Source organism: Lygodium microphyllum, chromosome 8, assembly GCF_053477565.2.
Source record: "Lygodium microphyllum isolate KBCC chromosome 8, Lygodium_microphyllum_v1.1.10, whole genome shotgun sequence".
NCBI lineage: Eukaryota > Viridiplantae > Streptophyta > Polypodiopsida > Schizaeales > Lygodiaceae > Lygodium > Lygodium microphyllum.
In genome coordinates, this window is record NC_141142.1 from 39,200,591 (window position 1) to 39,225,403 (window position 24,813).

The window sequence follows — 24,813 nt, forward strand, 5'->3', positions numbered from 1 at the left end:
ATTGAGCCTATCAACTACCACATATATGATGTTCCATCCTTTCTTGGTTTATGAGTAGGTCTATAATAAAATCCACAGTGATATGTGTCCATTCCCCTTTAGGAATTGGCAAGGATTGTAAGAGACTAGTTGATGTCCTTGTTCTGTTAGCATGGAACACAATCGGATATAAAATCCTTGACATCCCTCCATAGGCCCTTCTAGTGAAAGCTCTTAGCAATCCTATATTATGTTTAAGAAACACCCAAGTGACCAGTAGTAGTGGGGCAAGAATGCATCTCTTCCATGATCCTCCATGTGAAGGAAGAAGTGTGGTGATGCCAGTCTTTCCATGGGACCATACAAGTCCATTCTTGAGTTGATATTGGGAGTTCTCTTTCATTACCCCATGCTGTAATTTTTGAAATATGTGGCTAAATTCTTCATCCAGCAAGTAGACCTCTTGGAGTTCCTTAATCCAATCACTATGCAACTCTAATATGGATAACACTCTGCATGCTCATATCAATGACAAGGAATTAGCTATTATATTATATTTGCCACTAGTTTGCCAAACTCATAATTTTGCAAAGTTGCCACCCATCTCCTTTGCTTAGGAGTCAAAGAGACTAACTCATGAAGTACTAGCAAAACAACCATATGAGATAACTATACCTAAAGCCATCATTGACTTTAAACTAGCTACCATAGAGGTAATGAATCCATTTCTTGACAACATGAAGGAAGACCAACATTTCTTGGTCATAAACATTCATATGTATCACATTTTCATCAAGCTTATGACTCAAGAGTAATTACACCATGTTCTTACATCAAAGTATTGCCTATACCTCTGCCACGAGTCTGCCACTAGCATCACACTGAATGGTGAGCTCGTTTGGGAAGTCGGGGCATATGAGAATGGGGACTGAAGTAAGCATTTCCTTTGGTTGGTTAAAGCTACAATCAACAACATACTCTTTCTTTAACCAATTTGTCAAGGGTGTTGCAATTGTGGCATAATGCTTAGTGAGTCATCTATAAAAGGAGGATAGAACAAGGTAACCACATATGGAAGTAATACTGGATGGTGTGGGCCACCAATCCTTTACATATTGCACCTTTTTGGGGTCATCTTGTATGCCATTTTCACTAACAATGTGCCCCAAGTACTCCATTGATGTTTGTATGAAGATGTACTTACTTTCCTTAGTAGATAGCTTATGTTTTCTTAAGACATCAAACACCCTTTAACATGTGCCAATTGCTCCTCTTGTGGTCTACTGTAAATAATAATATTATCCAAAAATAAGAGCACAAACTTGAAAAGAAAGGGATATAAGATTTTATTCATGAGGCTCTAAAATGTGATAGGGGCATTCGTCAATCCAAAAGGTATCATTAGGAAATTGTAGAGCCCATGATCAATCCGAAAAGCCATTTTAACCTCATCACCCTCCCACATACATATCTGATGATAGGCAAAGTGCAAATGAATCTTAGTGAAATACTATGCCCTTTTCAACTCATCTAATAAGTCATCAATCCTAGGGATAGGATATTGATTCTTGATTATGATTTTATTCAATTCCCTATAGTCAATACACTTGCGAAAAGAGCCATTTTTCTTCTTGACTAGTAGGACTAGAGATACATAAGGTGAGAAATTCGGCTCAGTAAACCCCAACTCAAGTAACTCCTTGACTTTGCAACTTCTTCACATTCACACTTGGAGAGTCTGCAAGGTAGTTCACTGGCTTAGAATGGGACTCTAGATCAATTTGATGGATCTAATTGCCTCTTAGGGGGAAGGGCTGTAGGCATTTGAAATAAATATTCATACTCTTCTAAAAAGGCTTTCAATGTTGAATTCTCAACCACTTTTGAGGATCGATCTATGTTCTCCTTATTCACGTCCAAGACAAATATCTATGAGTATTTCTTAAATTCTTGTTTGAGTTACTTTATTCTTGTAGTTAGCTGAAAATCAACATTATCTTGAATTCCCTCTAGATGGTTGAGATGTCCATGCATAAGAAACTCCATGTAAGCTGAGAGAAGTCCATAGTGAATTTACCCAAGTGTTTCAACTAGTCACAACCCAAGACAACATAAATGGGGCCTATTTCTAAAGCAATTATATCAACTAACTAGATAGTTTTTAGCCAAGCATGGAAAAATCTTTAAGCATACATATGTGATGATTTCTTTATCACAATTTGCCACTTAGATTTTGAGGGTGTGCTATAGCCACGAGTCAATGACACCCATTTCCAAGACTATCCAGCACTGCCTTCGTCTACCCCCAAATTGCCAGCACATAGCATCACCCTACACATTCACATATCACACATATAAATACTCACACACACAAGTTACACATCCACACCCCATGTGCTCTCATCTGCACTAAACATAATGGCACACCACACATTAAATGCACTTGCATGCACCACACACACTAACACATATACCCCACACACACATATCTCGCCTCCAGAAACACACTAGCTCACACCACACACCCACACACTAATCCCACCTCACACCACATGAGACACATGCACACACACCACACACACTGAACACACTACTCACTTACTACACATGCACTAGACTCCCTATATACACATACAAAACACACATACACACATCACACCCACATGCAGACACACACTACACCACAACTGACACTACATCATTCATTACATGCATACACTCGACCCACATGACACACTAGATCCCAGACACCACACTACACCCCAACGCATGTAGACATGTACCCTACTCTACACATGGATACATCCACATAGACACACACCTCATACATAGACACATGCTCACAAGCACATAAACCAAGACTCTTGCACCCAAAACATGTACCCACAAACTCTTGCACATAGACCTACTAGCACACGTGCACACAAACACAACTCCTCATACTAGGACCCTTGCACATGCACATAGACATGTGCACATGAGCACACATGCACTTGCACATAGACACATGCACACAATCACTTGCACATAGACACATACACATGTGCACTTGTACATAGATCTATGCACACAGTCACTTGCACATAAATGCATGCACGTGCAAATGTGCACATGCACACAGCCTCTCGCAATTGGACCCTTGCATATAGTCCCTTGCACGTGCACATAGACGTGTGCACATCAGTCATTGCACATAGGTAATTGCACACATGAACTTGCACACATAGCCACACACATGCACAGCACACACAACCTCTCACAATTCCACCATTGCACATAGTCCCTTGCATGTGCGCACACACAAGCACATGAACACATAGGTTATTTCACTTAAGCACACACACACACGCACACACGCACACACGCACGCACACACACACACACACACACACACACACACACACACACACACACACACACACACACACACACACACACACACACACACACACACACACACACACACACACACACACACACACACACACACACACACACACACACACACACACACACACACACACACACACACACACACACACACACACACACACACACACACACACACACACACACACACACACACACACACACACACACACACACACACACACACACACACACACACACACACACACACACACACACACACACACACACACACACACACACACACACACACACACACACACACACACACACACACACACACACACACACACACACACGTGCACATAAACCCCTGTATGTGCACAAAGATACATGCACATGCACACATCCACACACATAGACCCATGCAAACATGCACATGGAACATTACAGAGGCACACAATACGCATACAAATAGACACATCTACGCATACATGTGCACACCACACACCACACTCACAAAGATACACCATCCGTGCACATCAATCCACATGCATAGAAACATCACTCGCCCCTACTCAGGTCATGCACCTGTACACACATTCCCATGGGCACACATACACACACATATCACCCACAACATGTGTTAGACACAACACATAGTTCACATACACACATCTCATGCATAAGACACACTAGATACATACACTTACATGCACATATTGACATACACTTAGACTCACATACCCCCACACATACTAGACACATATGTATCTCACGTTTGATATGCAAATACACATAGACCCACATAGTGTCACACATACATATTGCACATGCAGACCCGAGTTACACATAGACACATATACATGCACACATAGATTTTCATGAACACACAAACATGAATACTACACCACACACATACCCTTCTTCATACACACTATATGTGCACACACTTCACATCCCATCCACACATACACAGTAGGCAAATGTACATGCACCACACACATGGACTCCTTACACACATATGCACACCTCCCCCCATACACATACCACACACCCACACATATACACATGTCCACACATGTAGACACATTGCACACATAGCTACATGCATAGACACACACGCAGTAGCTTCACACCTAGTGTACTCCACCTATCTTAAGGCACATGCCCACGTAGTGCACCTATTCCACCAATCACCCTAGCACACATTACATTTGCACGTGACTGAGCTACAAATCGTTCACATGCAAATGCATCACAAGGCACTAGTGCACCTCTTCACAAATGGAACCTAGTCATATGCTTACACAAAGTATGCTTGTGCATTACATGTACTACCTAGTGCATTAATGCACTAGAGGCCCACCTAGGTACACCTTGTGCTTAAGCACCTCATACCCCCAACCATGAATACACCTAGGCATATCACATAGGCTAGGCCCAAATAATCCAAGTGCACTAGGCACATCTTAGCACATAGAGCATATACATGCACTAAGAGTGCTCTACCATTGCATCCATGCATATGGCATTGGTGTAATACAAGTAGGTGTAAACATCACCAATACCTCTCGAGTACAATGTTAAGCATTGTTCCTATTTTCCTAGTGCAATCCTTGGAATTCAAACCTTAACGCACACATTCCCAACCCTAAAATATATTCCAATGCACCACCATAAGCTCTTAGGGCACTAACTTAGTGTGTTGGTGTGCAACACTAGTATGCAACATCCAAGAAATACATGCATACAAGGACTAGAATGCACCTACTGTGCATTCATCATATAGGCATGCACATGTAGGCAATCCCCTAGTGCACTGCTATCTCAAGTGCACATGTAACTTAGCTCACACACTCAAGCATTAGTAGTTGCACACCCACATCTTAACCCATGCACTCATCCTATGATCCACAACCTAACATTCACCATTGCATCTCACATTCATACGTGTATACAACTAGGGCATGTAGGTTAGATTGAACCATTGCATGTGCAAACATTGCTATGCCGATGAGCTTGGAGGATCAAAAATTGAGCCAATACCTACAATATGAGGAGCCAAAAATCCAAAAACCACACTATAAGGAGTCGAGGGAAGCAAAAGTTGGAATCTGAAAAGCTAGGGAGACTGGAAGCCCAAAAATCACACTATAAGGAGTCGAGGGAAGCAAAAGCTAGAATCCGACAAGCTAAGGATACCAGAAGCTCAAGAGCCAAGAAAAATGAAAGGTACCACCATCCTTAATACCATGTTGACTTACAGCTAGCTTATTTAAGTGTTGGAAGATCCACAAGTGCTTGAATAGAAAAGAAAGCCTGATTGTGTATTATGCACTTGCATATAATTGAAACTCAAAAAAGGTGCAATCTTTACTTTAGATAATCAATAAATGGTTTTCTTTCAAAACCATAGCAAGACATAGAGTACATAAATAGTAACAACCTGAAGAGCCAAGTACACTTGAACATCAAAAGGACACCTAAAGCCTTCGACTATCTTCTTCTTCAAAAAACTTCCTGCCCTCATCAAAGGGAGAAACCACCCTAGTGCCAGCAGGGAAGTCTTGCATGACTTCCCAACTATATATCATAAACTCTTCTCACCTAACTACTGAATTAGACCTCTCCACCATGACCCCAAAATTCATGAAGTTGAATGACCAAGGTATGAATCAACTAGCAGACATTGCAGGGAGTGAGAGGATTGAGCATTCTAATATCACCATAGTTGAATCTAATAGCACTCTTGAAGTGGAATAAGGAACACTTAATTATTTAAAGGATCAACACTTGAAAAGGGAACTCATCCTTAGAAGTGCCAAAATTATTCTCCAACTCCACAACACAACAGCCCAACTACAATGCAAAATACAAAACATATGTACCCAATGAATGCTATGGAGTCAACTCATGACTCACTCTAAGAACCCCACATCCCACAACCATGCAAGCCCAAAGCTTGCTAGAATTGCCATCATCCAAGCCATGTGGTCTGCTACTATCCAAAGCAACAAACCCATAGAACCCCCCATCCCACAATCATGCAAGCTCAAAGCTTGCTAGAATTTCCATCATCCAAGCCATGTGATCTATCTACTGTCCAGAGCAACAAACCCATAACCCCTAATGCATTGAGTGTAGCTACACTTGCATGCATGAGGAATGCCCAAACATAAGGCACTTAATAGAAATCTACCTATGCCAAGTATTTTCACATGCATCTATCACCATAGACCTAAAAGATGATGACCTAGTCCCACCCATCTATCTTACGATCAAGTTAGTTGCAAAAAGAGAGCACGTAATCAATGCTCTCATTGAAAAAGGAGTTGATTACAATATCCTCACCCATGATGCTTCAACCTACATAGGACAATCTAAACTCGTGCCAACGAATGCCACACTCAACCCATATGGGGGAGTCCCATACTCTCTCTTAGGCAAATGCAAAATCCTAATGACCCTAGAGAGTAAAATCTTGCCAACTCTGTTATATGTGTTTTCCAATATAGCGGATGTTGGAAGGGAAATCTAGCTTGGAAGATGTTTCAAGCACACAACTAAGTGCAATATAGACTATGAAGCACATCAAATATATTTGACTCTACCTAATGTTAAGATAATTACAGCATTTAGCAAAGGCAACCTTGCCGTTGTTCAAGACAACGGCAAGCAATCAATCTCTAAGCTTGATAGAAACCCTAGAGAAAAGAATCAAGCAATTCTTAGAGAACTCTTGAGGGCACAAGAACAAAAGTAGATTCCCATTAGTACACGTAGTTCTCCAGTCCTAGTGTGAAGGTCAACATACCTAAAAGCTCCCAAATAGCTCTCAATGCTACTAGAAATAGACCCCCATTGCAAAAAGAGATGGCGATCTTGGGGATACCACCATAAACACCAATAGAGATTAGCATAATATTGCCATGGGTTTCGAAAGCCCAAGGGTACTACATGGGAAACCAATGGATTTGATTACCCAAATCACTTGCATCACCACCTCTATCAGTCAGAGCCTAGTATTCACGAAAAGCAAGGAAATGATGGAAATGACCTAAACATGGATCACGATTTAGGACAAAAACCACTCAGGGATTAAGCCAGCTAAGATAGATACCAAGAAGCTGAACTTCACCTATTAGAAAAAGGAAAATCGGTCTAGTTTGATTGAAGTACAACCACTTGATGTCATTGTCAAATCCAATGAGAAGTTGGTAATAACTCATGAGACAACAACTACAAAAGAGAGACCCAACTACCCACCTCATGGTACTACTCTAGTTGCATATGAATGCTCAAACGAGGAAAAAGTTGCACCATCAAGAAGCAACAAGTAGCCACCACTAAAGGCACCAACTAGCCTATTTAGGAGTCTTAAGTCTCCTTAAAAAAAATTTCTAAACAAAAACAAGATGCCCAACAGCAATAGCCTTGTACAATTGCTCAAATTACACAAATAAGCCCACAAAAGCTAGTCAAGGACACTACCACACTCGACTTGGGTAAAGATTTGACTTAGCAACCTCAACCAACAAAAATAGCCATTCCACTAATGCAACTGCCACTATTTCCCATGGGGGTCTCACTAGTCATAGCCTTTGGTCATAAACAACGGCCATATCCATAGAGAAACAAGTCCTTGTCAATACACTCTCAAAAGTGATGTTTCAAAAAAAGTCATTGTCACATCCAAAACCCCCAATGCACCTTAAGCCTAGCCAGAATACTCTTGAAGAGATGGGTGAAGAGATAGTGCAACAAACTAATGAGCCAGTAATAAAGTGTTTAGTCCAAGTAGATAACAAGTTGACATCACTCACATGAGCATATATCTATAGTGCATGGAGAAACCGATGGAAGAGATAGTGAAACAAACTAATGAGCCAGTAATGAAGTGTTTAGTCCAAGTAGATAACAAGCTGGCATCACTCACATGAGCATATATCTATAGTGACATGGAGAAATTGATGGAAGAGTACATACAACTCATAGAAAAACCATTGACATGGGATGAGCAACAACATCTACTCCTATTACACAACCATTGCTAAAAAAGTTATGGAAGGTATGCCAAAAGCCACAATTAGAGAGTTGTATTTAACTCCTTCTTTCTACACTGCCCTTTGTGAGATGAACAAATGAAACCTAGAGGCAATAGAATGGAAAGGGAAAGGACAAGGTGCCTTTGAGCACAAATGACATTCTAATAGCAATTTGGAAACTAAAACTGGCCATTGACTAATGATAATAGCTAAGCAAAGGAAAGCTCTTTGGATATCCTCGCATGACCTCACATATATCATTCCTTTATCCCTACGAGCACTATCAATTGTCCATAATGTCGAGCTATTAGCCATAGTCCAAAAACATCCCCTGTATGACAAACTCCTTGTAGAAGAAGATCTACGCATGCCTAGCAGGCTAGGAGTAGGAAGCATGATGCTTGATATTAGTGTATATATATTTTGTATTACCTAAGACTCGACACTTCATATGGCTATGCTTCACTTCAATACAATCTTGACTTCTTGAAGTGGTTTAATCCACAGCTGTGTGACACAAAATCTAATCTATCTCTTGATTTTTCCGTAGTGCAACCCACTCCTTTGTCTAAGGATGCAAGGCAAAGTAACTTACCATGATCTTTCCTCACATTGCTAGACCAAAAAATAGCAATAACCTCAAAGATCTAGGCCAAGAGTCCATAGCTCTTGAAGGAATCCTTAACAAAGTCTTGAAATGGAAAGAATCATAGTCCTTACAGACACATCCATAAGGGACTAGAGCTACACATGAATCCCTTAACCGCAAGAGTCCTTTCAAACAAATCCATGATCTAAAATAGTAGTTGGCCTCAATTGTTACCAATAGCAAACCCACTAACTCAGTAATTACTATGTTCCATCAAGATGTGGACCCATGCTAGTCACTCCTCGGTTGTGACTAAACCCGCCAAATTTGCCAAGGAAAATACTTCTAATATCTCATGAAAGAGTGACACTCGCCCAAAGCCAACAAACCCAAGGAGTTAGTAGCTCTCAAATCAAAGCTCAGCTAACCAAATCCTTCGACTCAGTTGAAACCTAACTTGCAGTTGAGAGAATTAAAGGGCATTACAACGAAAATTGCTCAAAATGTAAATCAAACAATTAATTGTTTGCCTTTAAGAATTGAGTGATAAAATCACATTCCTTTCTTGTGTTTATGCTCAATCTAATGTTGGGATCCTACCTAAAAAATTTGCGAAATCTTGTAACGTACCCACCTTAATTATGCAACGAGTGACATTTTATAGTCACCCAGAGTTTACCTTCCAGCTGCCGCAATCCATACTCTAACCAGAATGATTGGGTTTTGTCCTAGTATAACCCTAGGTCTACCATGCAAGGGAAGTGTCCTGCCGTTACCCATAGACGTCTGACCTAAAGGTTCCTAATTGACCTAACATTCACCTATCAACAACTAGCTCACATTCGGAGGTGTCCTTCGAGAGGCTTCTTGTCCGAAAGGAGCAACTGTCATTACCCTTGGTTCATAGAGTACAACACTTTTTTTCAGTTAGCAGGCTAAGGATTTATGAAATCCCTTGCAGTGCTCGGGCACATCCGTTGTACCTTTCACCTAAGATAATTTACACTTTAGGTTTTGAGACCAAACCCTAGGTAAGTCAGCGAATCGGCCCTTCCTAGAGTTTCTTCCTAGCATTTTTTTTTTGGGAAAACCTCTCAGCTAACTGGTATCAAAGCTAGTTTTTTTTTAGAATGTGCAACATAAATCAATTTTCTTTGGAATGTATATGCACATTAAAATAAACTAAGTAATGGGAGCATTACAAATCCTTAGCATGCCCACTATCTTGGGAAGAATACCTCAATGAGCTATATAGTGACCACCTAGATGACCTTCTAAAACTCATCCCTATTGAGGAAGCTAAGGAATGCCATTTGGTCCCCACATTTTGCAATGCATTGTATCCCCAAACCACTGAGGAAATATCAGCACTAGAATAGAAAGTAGAGGATGGAAGCTCATGTGAGCAAGTATGGTACACTATGAGAGCCTCAATGGTTGAACTTGAAAGCCAACTCATGACCATTTTAGAGTAAAGATGAGCCATATGAAAATCCCAAATTGACCTAACATACATAGCTCCAGCTTCTCAGATATTTGCCATCATATGAGGGTCCACTAGCTCTATGTTGCAAGTAGATTAAATCAAGGAGTGTACTTGTATTGCATCATATCTAACCCTAGTTGCAAAATCACCACAACTTCTTGACACATGTGCTGCACTCCAATACAATCCTGACTTCTATATGGCTCACATCTCAGTATAGTAACCTTGTATCATAATCCACAACAGTGATACATTATAATTTTCTATACCATACACTTTATAAAAGCAGAAATAAAAATTAAAAAATAAAATACATAAAAAAATCAATGTACACTACACTATTAGTATCCTTGCTACAATGCTCGAAAGCATTGCTATACTTTTAGTATAGGGAGAAAGCATGCAAAAGCTTTGACTATTAATGCAGAAGCAACTGACTATTAACACATAAGCATTTGAATGTTAATGATATGAACTGGTAAGTGATGTTACAAAACCATTATCAGATTTTTAAATATTTTTTTAATTCAATTGCATATGCTCTCAATTTTTATCAAGTGAATGCAGATAAACATGTGGTGAACGGTATGCTAAAAGTAGCAAAACAAGGGAGCAATAAGTTAGCAAGCTATGGAAGACCTCATGGACCCAAGAAAGATTGAAGATATAGATATGCAGGACTCTAAACAAACTCCAAGGGAATGTAAGAAGAAATCTGACATCAAGGAGACAATTTTGTTGAGTAAACCTCACCTGATACCTTTATTGAGATTGCAAGCTCAACATGTGCGAAAATTGAAGATGGACCACTTGGTTACATGGTCCACACATCTACATTTAGCATGTTGATGGTCATTATGATCCTCACATGGCCATTAATGTATCACTTATTATATTTAGTTTGTTGCACCTACCTACAGCTGACGTAGTTATAGTGCCAATCGATTAGTATAGTGAGTTATGCACTATTTGACTTAGTAGGCCAATTTCTTTTATGTTGTATCTTATCTATACTTTAAGTACATTGTATTGTGTGTAAAAGATGAAGAAGAGATCAACAAAAAATGTTTTGGCCTCCATAATGCCGTCTTCTTGCCACCATTTCTTTGTAATTAGAATCATCATCACATTGCTCGCCATCGAGCCTGCATTAGAGCTACCATATTTGCTTTTCTGGTTGTCGCACCGTTCCTGCTTTCTGTCTTCCCAGAACTTGTAAGACCATCCGATTTCATGTCAAGGCCATTAGGAGTGCCTGTATACCCATTTTTTACTTTTCGTCCAAATTTTGTATCATAAATCGACTCAAAATCCTTGCCTGTTCCAGGAGGTCCAAACAGCAAAATACCCTTCCAACAGGATAACAAACCCGTGAAATACTGAGGATATTTAATAAGCATCACCATAGCCTCTTTCAACAGTCGCTTTGCATGTTCTAAACCATTGATCGCATCCCATCATATATTGGGACTTCCCTCAAGAATATCTCGGCTAATACTTTCTACCAGAGCCCGCATCTTTACTGATTCAAAAGGCAGAAGTAAGCTTTTTAACATTTTGTCACCTATGCCATTTACCGCTTTGGAGACATCAGCCACACCTCCATTAGTTATTGATGCTTTTTGCCACAATGACTAAACATATAACTTTCAAATCTTCTTCATGTCTTCAAGAGATGTTGTTTTCTTCAGATATACCTGCTTGATTCTATGCAACGTGTCCTAACATGAATATGCTTTGAAATGAACTTCGTGCCCATCCACTCTTGGTTTGAGAAAATGTGCAATATAAAATTGATGTTATGCAACCATTCAACCGATGCTCACACAAAAATATGGATGCACTAAAGAAGTTGTGCCTAACCTGTCTAAATGTGCCAGTGCATCATGCATAATGTAGGCATAATTCCTTGATTAATTTAAAAATTCCTTATCCTCCCCTCTCAACTTTCATCAATAAAATATCATTCTCCGCTCCACCCATCCAGTTCTCACAATCTCTCAAGAAAATGATGGTTCTCAAGATGTTGATCGGATAAGAACAACCCATCTCACAATTGACTAGCGTCCTTCACGACCCTCTAAACTCACCCAACCTCCTTACACACTCAACCAGAGGTTCCTGACTTTGTGATGAGCATCCCAAATATCATGCGTGTAAGAAATGTGCGTGCTCAATGACAGGTGCTCTCTCATGTGCGTGTGCATCTAAAATTTACTATATATAGCTGCAGCAGACCTCATGCCATGCTAGTGCTCAATGATGATGCAAAACATGCTTCATCCCAACCCATGGCATGGAAATATTTGATAAGAATAGGAGACGACCCCCGAGTGCAGTGCATCAACAAGTGCAACGTGAAGTGCTCGTGAACCCTAATCACTGTGATGTGCAAAAGTCTCAATAAGAAAACATACCTTATTCCTCAATGTTCGGTAGCTATTAGCAAACACAAGCTTCATCCTGTCCAAAAAAAATACCAAGCTCGACCAAGGCTATCAGGTTTCACATTCAACAAATCAAACAAAATGACAGAAGCAAATCCTAAGCTAGACAAACACAAGAAATCCAATTACAAAACAACAAAACAAACTGTTACGCAAACAACTAAGTTAGCAGAAATCAAACCTAACTACAGTTTGGCTAGGGCTTTTCATTTTTCATAAAAATGCTTGACATATTTAGCCCTTCCCCTAGTCTGCAAACATTCATGCGCAGCAGTTGCTTTCATAGAGTGATGCTACATCTATGATCCATTCAGTTTCCTCATTCTTTTGTTGAAATTGTCGTTCTGACCACTCCTCTATTTGTATTGTCATTAACCTTGATATATACTTCTTTAATCTATACCCATTTATCCTTTGCTTATGTGCCTTTCCATCCAAATTTTCTAACGCATAAGTTTCATTTTTAAAAACTTCAAAAACCCTGAATGGTCCTTCCCACTTTGTTTGGAATTTCTTTTGAAAAGTATGATCCAATTTACTATTGTATCTCAAAACTAAATCTCCTTTTTTTTTATATTTTTGTTTTTTATTTTTTATTAATATTTTGTAGATTTTTTTCTTCACTTTTCTCATATTGATCACACACTTCCTGTATGTTTAATTGTGCTTCTTGTAATTGTATCAACATTTCTGCGAAATAATTTTTTTCCTCTCCTTCAGTCAACTTTTCAAACATTCTTAAAGCTGGTATTTCTACCTCTATAGGTAGTAAGGCTTCCCTTCCATAAACCAGTTTAAAGGGAGAATAGCATGTAGTTTCTTTTCTTGCTAATCGATAAGCCCACAAAGCACTTGGCAACTCAATATCCCATGTTTGGGGATGATCCTTTGTCATCTTAGACAGCATTCTTATTAACTCATCGTTGAATCGCTCGTTGAGACCATTACATTGAGGATAGTATGGTGAGGCAAATCTTTTTGTTATTTTCAGTTTCTCACAAAGATAGTCAATTAATTCTCCCTTAAAACCTGGTCCTCTACTTGACAAAATCTCTAAAGGTGTTCCAAATTTACAGCATATATCTTCATAGATGAATTTTCCCACATCTATGGCTCCGATGTTTTTTACAGCTTTAGCTTCTGCCCATCGAGAAAGATAATCAACTACTATCAAAATATATATTTTTCCTCGTGAAGTATGTGGTAATGAACCAATTGCAATGTCCCCCACATGCCCCCTCATGATTTGTTTCTGGAATGTGATATATTTCTTCTTTCCAAGGCACTCTTCTTAAAATTAAATCCACTCCTTTAGCATAAAAGACATCGTTCACCATTTTATATCTTCTAGCTCTTCTTAAAAACCCATATTTTTTGTTTCTTTGAATACTAGATGGTACTTTCCCTATTAACAGAAATTCTTCTTCCAAATCTAGAGCTTCTCTTCCCCTATAAAGAGGAAGATCTGCTTTCATTACAAATACTTGACAAATTGCTCTTCCTGATTTTCTTCCTTTGAAATATGTTTCAAACTCCAGGCTTCAAACCGTTTTAAATCTCTTCGAATTCTATTACACAACCTTTTCAATTTGGGATTTTTGATCTGCCAAACTCCGAGTATTTGCTTTACTAATAGTAAAGCATCACCTCTAATTCTCAACCTTCGAATTCCCATTCTTCGGCAAAGCATAATGGCTGCTTGTAAGGTTGCATACTCAACTTCGTTGTTACTTGTTGCCTCAAGTTTAACTATTTCTTTTTTTATCAACTTCCCTTGAGGATCATAAACTACTATTCCTCCTAAAGATGCTTGGTGTGCCTTACGATATGATCCATCAAAATACATCAAAAATGAGTTTTCTATTTCTGGTTTTACTTCTTCTTTTTCTCCAAATTTTCCTTTTAGTAAAAAAGAGCTTCCTCTATAGGTTTAAAAGTCTGCTATTATAGCCCTAGTTGAGTCCTCAACCTGGAATTTATATTGAAATTCTTCTAGTTCAACAATCCATTTCACAACTCTTCTTGAGAGGTTTGAGTTATTCACCAACTATAGTAATAGTGTATAGCTTGTTAAAATAGTAAAGGATTTTGGTAGTAAATATCTCCTAAACTTTCTACAAGAAAATATCACACTTAACATTACCAGTTCTATTTCTGTATATGTTTTTTCTATTTGCAACTTCACTCAACTTGTGAAATAGATAGGTCTCATATATCTAGAATTCCTTCCTTGTTGCATTAGAATTGCTCCAATAGCATCTTCTCTAACTGAAGGATTCACAAAAAATTCATTTTCCCAATTAGGTGCTTGAACTGATGATGCATGACCCACAATTTCCTTCACCTGTTGAAACACTTCTTCAGCCTCTTTAGTCCACTCTAAAGGATCCTTCTTGGCTACCATCTGTAATGGATAGAGTAACTGAGATGCCAAAGGAATGAATCTTGATAGATATCTTACCTTATGAATGAATGTCATAAGTTCTTTAGCATCTGCAGGTGATACTAAGGTTACTAGGGCTTCCACTTTTTCAAGATCAGGCTCTATTCCATTTTCTGAAACTACATGACCAAGAAGTTTCACTTTTGGTTGGGCTATTTTGCATTTTTTTGGATTTAATTAACAACCGTAACTATCCAATCTTTCAAATACTTTTTCAAGTTTTTCACAATGTTCTAATCTTATACTATGAACACAAATATCATCAATGAAATCTCTAACAAACTTCCCTAAGTAAGGGGCTAACACTCTATTTATCCTCCCTTGATACCAAGCCGGTCCATTACTAAGTCCAAAAGGTAAAACTCTATAGCAAAAACAACCCCATGGTGTTATGAAAGTCATTTTTATTTTATCTTCAGGAGCAATGGGTAATTGAAAATATCCAGAATATCCATCACAAACACTATAAAACTTGCAACTGAATCTAAGATTTCTTCTACGGATGGAAGCAGATAATGATATCTTTTTGTGACGGCATTTAGAGGTTTATAATTTACACAAATTCTCCAACCTCCCATTTTCTTTGATGCTATAACTATTGTGCTTACCCATTCCGAATGTTCTAAAGGATAAATAAATCCTGCTTGCAACAATTTATCTACTTCTTCTTTCAAGACTGATATTAGTTTTGAAGTCAGGGGTTTTAACTTTTGACATACTGGCTTGGCATCTTCTTTCAGTTCTATTTTTAGCTCTTCCCCTTTCATTCCTCTGATTTCTAAGTATGAAGTTGCAAAAAGGTTTGGATATTTATTAATGAGTGTATGATATTGTTTTCTTTCTCCATCTGTCAAATCTTGACTTAACATTTTTTCCAGAAACTCTCTTTTTTCTGTGGAAACTTGAGGTAGTTCCATTAATTTTTCTAATTCCTCTAGTTTCCCTTCTTCTCATCATCTTTAAAAAATCCATCTTTTTTATTTCCTTTGGTTTTAACATTTATAATTTGGACTTTATTTGAAACTTTTTGTGAAAGTTCTTCTCTTGAAGTTGATTCTTCATCCTTTAACAGGAACAAAAGTCCTTTTTCCTTAGAAGAAAGATTTAAATTACGACTTTTTATGTTTCTTGATACCCTTGAAACTATTGATGATCCTATATGAGTTATTGACTTCACTCTGTTTTCTAGGGATATTTCCTTCTTCTTCTTTTTATTTTTTTCAATTATTATAGATGAAATTTCTGGATTTGAATCACTTTCTGAACTTCCCTCCTCAGTTTCATCTTCTTCTTCCATACTATCACTTTCCTCTTCTTCTTCCTCGTTGGTATCCTCATTTACTAATTCCTTTCTCGAGGCCATATCAAACTTCTTTGCTACTCCTCTACGGTCATGAATTGTTAAAGTTCCTTTTCCCCAATCTTGTATTGCTCCTACCTTCCTAAGCCAGGGTCTACCCAGGATATGCAAAAATGCTCATAATCCTGCTGGCATAACATGACAAGTGATTTTCATAGCAACTCCATAAACCTTGACTTCAAGATTTTGAATTATTCCAATGCATTTCACTTTAGCATGATTTGCAAGCCTAATTCGAAAATCGGATCCTGCAACTATTCGAAGTCCAAACTGATCTACACATGCTTGGGTACTCGCACTGACTTGTGCTCCTCCATCTATGTATGCCTCCCCTATATTTTGATTTTTGTACCAAGCATCAACTACAGGACAAATATCCGATAACTCCTCTACACTCAAAACTCTTACAGTACCTTTTTTTCTTTCTCTCCCTTTTGGATTTACTAATTTCTTCCATTGTCCACTCATCCTAAGGCACAACTCCATCAACTGAGCAAAAGATATATCAGCTTTCCTACCCATCATATCTTTTTTTAGATCATAGTCACTTTCTCCTTCTCCCAAAGGAATATTAGTAGCATGATAATGTTTTCTAGGCGCTCTCGATCTATTTTCTTCTTTCTTCTCTCCTCTCTTTGTTTTTCTTCCTCTTTCCTCACCAGCCTTACTAGTTTCAAGTTCATCTCTCTCAGCATCTCTTCTTCTTTTAATTGTAGGCATAACATCAACAGTTTTATTTTCTAAAAGAATACAATTTATGGCACTTTTTCATTTCTCTTCTTCATTTAACTTAGATTCTTGAGAAGTAGAATCATTTTTTATTTCTATCCCAAAATCATTCTGTCTGTTAGGCAAAATTTGAGGTAAAGGATACATATCCCCTCTTGCTCTAGGTGGATATGGACAGTTTTTACTTATATGACCTATCTCTCCACATGAATAACAAGTTACCATTGGCCTACAAAAATATCCTCTATTGTTTCCTCCTCTTGCACCTCTCAAATTTTCTTGATTAGATTGTCCCATTAGTCCTCCATTGCCTCTTTCTAAGGATCGACCTCTCAAAGCTCCTAACCTCATGTTTTGCATTTGTCTTGATAATTGATCTTCAACTTCTGGTGCTAATTGAGCATTTTGTCTTGCTAAAACTTAATAATTCTTTTCGTCCCTTTGCCAAGTTTGGTCTCTATTGTCAATAGGTGTTCTAAGTGACTCTTTTTTTTTAATTTTCTCAATTTTTCTCTCCTTTTCTATGGCAACCATTACAGCTTCATCAAAAGTACTAGGTTCTTTAATTTCCAATTTTGTCCTCACCTCTCCCTGCAATTTTTCAATGAAATTTTTTAATTTTCAACATTTTCGGGGCTCTCTCTCCTGGGCCTAAAGATACATTCCAACGATCCCAAAGTCTAGCGTACTCTATGGCAAAAAATTCTATGGTCTGGTCTTCTCTCCTTTGACAAGTCTCTATTTTTCTCCAAAGGTCATGGGAAGCTTAGTTTCCTTAAAACGGTCAAGGAACGCCTGCTTAATTGCTTCATATTCCATAGGAACATGAGGATTTCTCAATCTAAGGGTCTTTTCATAATCCTCAAACCAATCACGACCTTCATCCAACAATTGAAATTTCAGAATTTGGAGTTTCAGGGTTGAGTCATTTATTCATTGGATAATACATCCAAGCTCTAGTTTTTCAAGGAATCGCTGAGGATCCTCTCCCTTCTTACCATAAAATTCAGGAAAAGAACTGGGCATCAAAAAACGATTACAAATAAGAAACCAATCCACAAATCACACACAAAGTCAATATTTTTTCAACACTCCTCAGTGGGGGCACCAAAAAAGAGATGTTACGTGAGCGGTGATCGAGTGCAAGCCTCACTCACAACCCGATAACGAGACGTTAAGGAGTGCCGGTTGAGGTAATTGACTTTGTCAAATGCACAACACAACTTGAAAAATTAAAATATTTGACAAAACACCACGTACCACACACGAAAACAAGATAATACACAATACCTCTTATAGCTCAAAAATTTAAAACTCGTATGCGGGTAGAACATCACACAACCACACAATGAAAATACCAAAAATTCGACAAATCAAGTAAAATATATTCTCGTACCTAAACAACCTTGAGCCGACGCTCAACACCACAAAGTCTAGATTCTTCAACTTCGAAATTAGCATGTCCAAGAGTATCCTCTCACATGCGACCCTCCTCTCACATCTCTCACAAGATGACAAGAAGACTCTAACGGGAAGGCCCCTAACTCTTCTCTCATCCCTCTTATATAGTTTTTTACATTCTCACTCACGTTCTGTTGTGCTTTCACTTTTTTGTTTTCCACGAAAAGCCTAGGCTTTCATGCTTTTGCTTCCCTTCCACATTTAGCATTAAAAGCCTAATAGTTTAGGATATAGCTTTAAAGCTTATGCATAGTCTGAAAGGCTAAAGACTTTACGAATAGCGTTAAAGCTATCTAGCATTGACTATACATCTTTAGGCCGCCAATATCACATATGTCCTTAGAAGTCGCCATCCTGCTTGAATAGGATGTCGGTTTGCTACGTCAGAAGTCGCTCTCTTGTCCAATATTAATGACAATCATTTCTTCCATTTGGATTATGCCGCCATGCCATAAAATGCAGCCATTCCTTGTGTTCAATACATGTGTATGATGCCCTTAATGCCGTCTTCTTGCCACCATTTCTTTGTAATTAGAATCATCATCACATTGCTCGCCATCGAGCCTGTGTTAGAGCTACCATCTTTGCTTTTCTGGTTGTCGCACCGTTCCTGCTTTCTGTCTTCCCAGAACTTGTAAGACCATCCGATTTCATGTCAAGGCCATTAGGAGTGCTTGTATACCCATTTTTTACTTTTCGTCCAAATTTTGTATCATAAATCGACTCAAAATCCTTGCATGTTCTAGGAGGTCCAAACAGCAAAATACCCTTCCAAGGGGATAACAAACCCGTGAAATACTGAGGATATTTAATACGCATCACCACAACCTCTTTCAGTAGTCGCTTTGCATGTTCTAAACCCTTGATCGCATCCCATCGTATATTGGGACTTCCCTCAAGAATATCTCGGCTAATACTTTCTGCCAGAGCCCGCATCTCTGCTAATTCAAAGGCGGAAGTAAGCTTTTTAACATTTTGTCACCCATGCCATTTACCGCTTTGGAGACATCAGCCACACCTCCATTAGTTATTGATGCTTTTTGCCACAATGACTAAACATATAACTTTCAAATCTTCTTCACGTCTTTAAGAGATGTTGTTTTCTTCAGATATACCTGCTTGATTCTATGCAACGTGTCCTAACATGAATATGATTTGAAATGAACTTTGTGCCCATCCACTCTTGCTTTGAGAAAATGTGCAACCATTCAACCGATGCTCACACAAAAATATGGATGCACTAAAGAAGTTGTGCCTAACCTATCTAAATGTGCCAGTGCATCATGCATAATGCAGACATAATTCCTTGATTAATTTAAAAATTCCTTATCCTCCCCTCTCAACTTTCATCAATAAAATATCATTCTCCGCTCCACCCATCCAGTTCTCACAATCTCTCAAGAAAATGATGGTCCTCAAGATGTTGACCAGATAAGAACAATCCATCTCACAATTGATGGCGTCCTTCACGACCCTCTAAACTCACTCAACCTCCTTACACACTCAACCAAAGGTTCTTGACTTTGTGATGATCATCCCAAATATCGTGCGTGCAAGAAATGTCCATGCTCAATGACAGGTGCTCTCTCATGTGCGTGTGCATCTAAAATTTACTGCATATAGCTGCAGTGGACCTCATGCCGTGCTAGTGCTCAATGATGGTGCAAAACGTGCTTCGTCCCAACCCATGGCATGGAAATATTTGATAAGAATAGGAGACGACCCCCGAGTGCAGTGCATCAACAAGTGCAACGTGAAGTGCTCGTGAACCATAATCCCTGTGATGTGCAAAAGTCTCAATAAGAAAACATACCTTGTCCCTCAATGTTCGATAGCTATTAGCAAACACAAGCTTCATCCTGTCCAAAAAAATACCAAGCTCGACCAAGGCTATCATGTTTCACATTCAACAAATCAAACAAAATGACAGAAGCAAATCCTGAGCTTGACAAACACAAGAAATCCAATTACAAAACAACAAAACAAACTGTCACGCAAACAACTAAGTTAGCAGAAATCAAACCGGCTAGGGCTTTTCAGTTTTCACAAAAACACTTGACAACGTCTAATGCGCATACCAAGTATGTGAGAGGCATGTCCCAGATCTTTCATCTCAAAGCTCTTTTTGAGCTGAGCCTTAAGAGCATCTAGCTCATCATGAGCTTTCCCTGCTATTAGCATATCATCCACATAGAGTACCAAAATCAATAAAGAACCATCACGGGATTTCTTCATGTAAAGACATGGATCCATAGCACTCTTGCTATAGCCCGTGACTGCATAAAAGCATCAAACTTATGATACCACTCCCTAGGTGCCTGTTTCAAGCCATAAAGACTTTTCTTCAATTTGCACACTAGGTGCTCCCTGCCAGGCTCTGCAAAGCCCTTAGGCTGCTCCATATAAATCTCATCATGCAAGTCCCCATGTAAGAAAGCCATCTTGACATCCATCTAGTATAAATCCAAGTCAAGCTGAGCAACCAAAGCCAAGACTAAGCGCAAGGTGGTCATCTTAACCACTAGAGAAAAGACCTCATCAAAGTCCACACCATGCTCCTCCTTAAAACCCTTTGCTACTACTTAAAACCCTTTGCTATCAATCTATCTTGTATGCCAGCTTGGGGTATCCAGGGGTACTTTTCAACTTGTACACCCACTTGCATGGCAAAGCCTTCTTGCCCTTAGGCAAGGAAACCAAATCCCAAGTCTCATTCTTATGCAAGGAGTCTATCCCAGACTGCATAGCCCTCTCCTAGGAGTGACTGTCACCCCTGCACATAGCCTCATCATAAGTGAAGGCTCTCCTACATCTGTAACCAAGACATAATGCATCGAGGGCTGAAATCTATCAAGTGGACGTCTGTCTCTAGGAGACCGTCTCAGGCTCTGCTGCCTGGCCAGCTGCCTGTCCAACACCCTGACCATGAGCATCTGCTGCAGCTGTAGGCTGTCCAACTGGCTGTATGGGAGGGCTCTCGGCTCCTCCTGAAATATGACCTTACCGATCTCAACAACTCTTTAAGGCTGCCTATGCATCTTGTCTTCATAGAAGACTACATCATGACCACGGATGACTTTCTGCGCCGCCTGCGGATCCCAAAGATGGTAACCCGTCTCGCCTGCATCCTCATAACCAAGGAAAATGCATTTGACACTCTTAGGATCCATCTTACTTCTCTTATCCCTGGGCACATGGCAAATGCCTCACATCCAAAGACACGGAGATGCGCATAAGAGAGGGGTTTTCCAGTCCATAGCTCCTCTGCAACCTGGAAATCCAAACCACTAGAAGGTGAACTGTTTATGATATGCACAGCTATACTAACTGCCTCAGTCCAAAAGCTCTGTGGTAGGCCTGCATGGCTAAGCATACTGCGTACATGCTCTTGGATGGTTCTATTCATCCGCTCAGCCAAACCTTTCTGGGAGGGGGGTGTAGGGGGCGGTCAATGGATGCGGCTTAATACCCCTCTCATCACATAACTGCTCAAAAGCACATGAGACATACTCACCCCCATTATCTGTCCTTAGGCATTTTAGCCTATACCCAGACTGGTTCTCAACCAATGCAAGCCATCTCTGAAACATAGCCAAGACATCGAATTTCAGCTTAATGGGATAAGCCCAAACTTTCCGTGAAAAATCATCTATGAAAGTAACAAAATACTTTGCACCACCCATAGACTGACAAGGCATGGGCCCATAGACATCCGAATGTACCAATGCCAAGGGCTCACTCATGCGTGGCCTACCAGACTTCTTATGCGTAGACCTAGTCTACTTGCCATAAAGACAATGCTCACATGAATCAAAACATGCATAATCAAGCGGCGGTAAGTACTGCAAACCAAAAAGCATTTTCATTCCCTTCAAAGACATATGGCCCAAACGGACATGCTAAAGAGAAACATGTGGGATAGAACCCACAGACAAAACATGATCAAGGGAAGAAGTGGATACAATCAAGGGATAGAGGCTGCCAACCTTGGCACCTCTCGCAATCACAAGTCTGCCACAAGTAATCTTCCATGCAGAGTCTCCAAAAGATACATGATAACCTGTGTCATCAAGCTGTCCAGCTGACATGAGACTGGGTGTCAAAGCAAGTACATGACATACATCCTGCATAACAAAACTACTGCCAGAAGAAAACTGTAGCCTAACATCACCAATGCCCACAATATCAAGAGAGCTGTCATCACTCAAGCGCACAGAACCCGAAACAGTACGGTATGAATGAAACCACTCTCAGCAAGGTGTCACATGAAAGGATGCACCTGAGTCCACCCAGGAGCCAACATCGTGCATACATAGAGTGTATCTCTGTCATTTGCAAAGCACTAGAAGAAGCTGCAAGGATATAATCATCATCAACATCCTCAAGCTGCATAACATTGATCTCTTCAATTTTAACACTGGACTTTGCAGGCACTATGCTGCGATCAAAAGACTTATCCTGCACTTTGTCTTTCCCCTTATCTTTGTACCTTTCATTGCGCAGTTCATGACATTGTGGCCTAATATGGCCCTTATTCCCACAATGGTGACAAGTAACATCTGCATTCCTACCACGAGATTTGCTACGTGACTTCCCACGAGACTTGGACCAAGATTTTTGAGAATCCCGTCCATGGCCACTGCCACTGCCATGCTTTCCATACCCATCATTCCTGCCTCTAACTGTCATAGCATGCGACACACGAGAGGCATCCGAATTCTTATGATTAACCTTTCCTGCAGAAGAGCACTATCAATATCAGATAATTTCAAGGAGGCACATAATGCAGTGGGAAATACATCCCATGACTCATTAAGAGTACCAAGCAAGAAAAGAGGAGTGACATCCTCTGTAGAAGTGATGTCCTGCGAAGTCAAGTTCTTGAGTATAGCATGGAACTGGCTTAAGTGAGCAGACATAGTCACATTCTCCTTCATGCGCAGATCCATAAGCTGCTTCAGCCAATACATCTGACTCGCTGGACTTTTCTTGTCATAGAGATTCTTGATTTTATCCCACAACTGCCATGCACTCTGTTCTTCCTCAAATACATTGTAATGAACCTATTCTATGAGAGATAATACAATAGTGGACTTGCATAACTCATTAAGCTCAAGCCATTCCTCATCTGGCATAGTTGCAGGCGCTCAACCTCAATGGTTTGATCTGCAATTTCTACACCAACACCTGCCAAATCTGGCTCTTCACATTGACTTGGATTTTTCCATTACGACTTGGCTTTTTCCATTATGACCTTGGATGCTATTGAGGCATTGTCTTGGTTACGTGTCTTTGGTACTTTGACTTGGTTTGCTTGAGCTGTTGAGCTCGTTTATCTGCCTTTTGAGCCAGTGGGAGCATCTTGAATGCTTGACCGACATTGAGCAGGAGGTTTATGCTATTTGAGCATTTTGTAGATACTTGAGACTTTGGGATCTCTTACACTTACATATTGCATGGTTCATGCACTGATATCTTGGAATTGCTTTTGACCTAAGCTTGGGCTTTGCACTCTAGTGAGCATACACCTACTGCTGTCAGGTCTTGCAAGTGTTATGTATACTTTGCCCTACTATCCAGAAGGTATGCCTACTTCACTGACGGATGCTTTGGTGACATGCTTGGGTGTTTGCTCAAGGTCTTAATGACTGTTTGGTGCTGATTTATGCCCATTTATGGCTGGTCATGTCTTGGCTGTCATTTCTTGACTTGGTGCAGTGATTTGGTCAGCAATTGCCTCTCACAGTACCCTGCTATCATTTATTATAGCAAGCATATAACTCTGGACTGACATGGATTTTTCATGCTGAAATATTCTGAAATGATGTACTTTCACTAGTACTTGGTGGGCAATAGCTTTGGTTACACTTTTCTCGCCATCTTCTCTCGATTTTTGGTGATT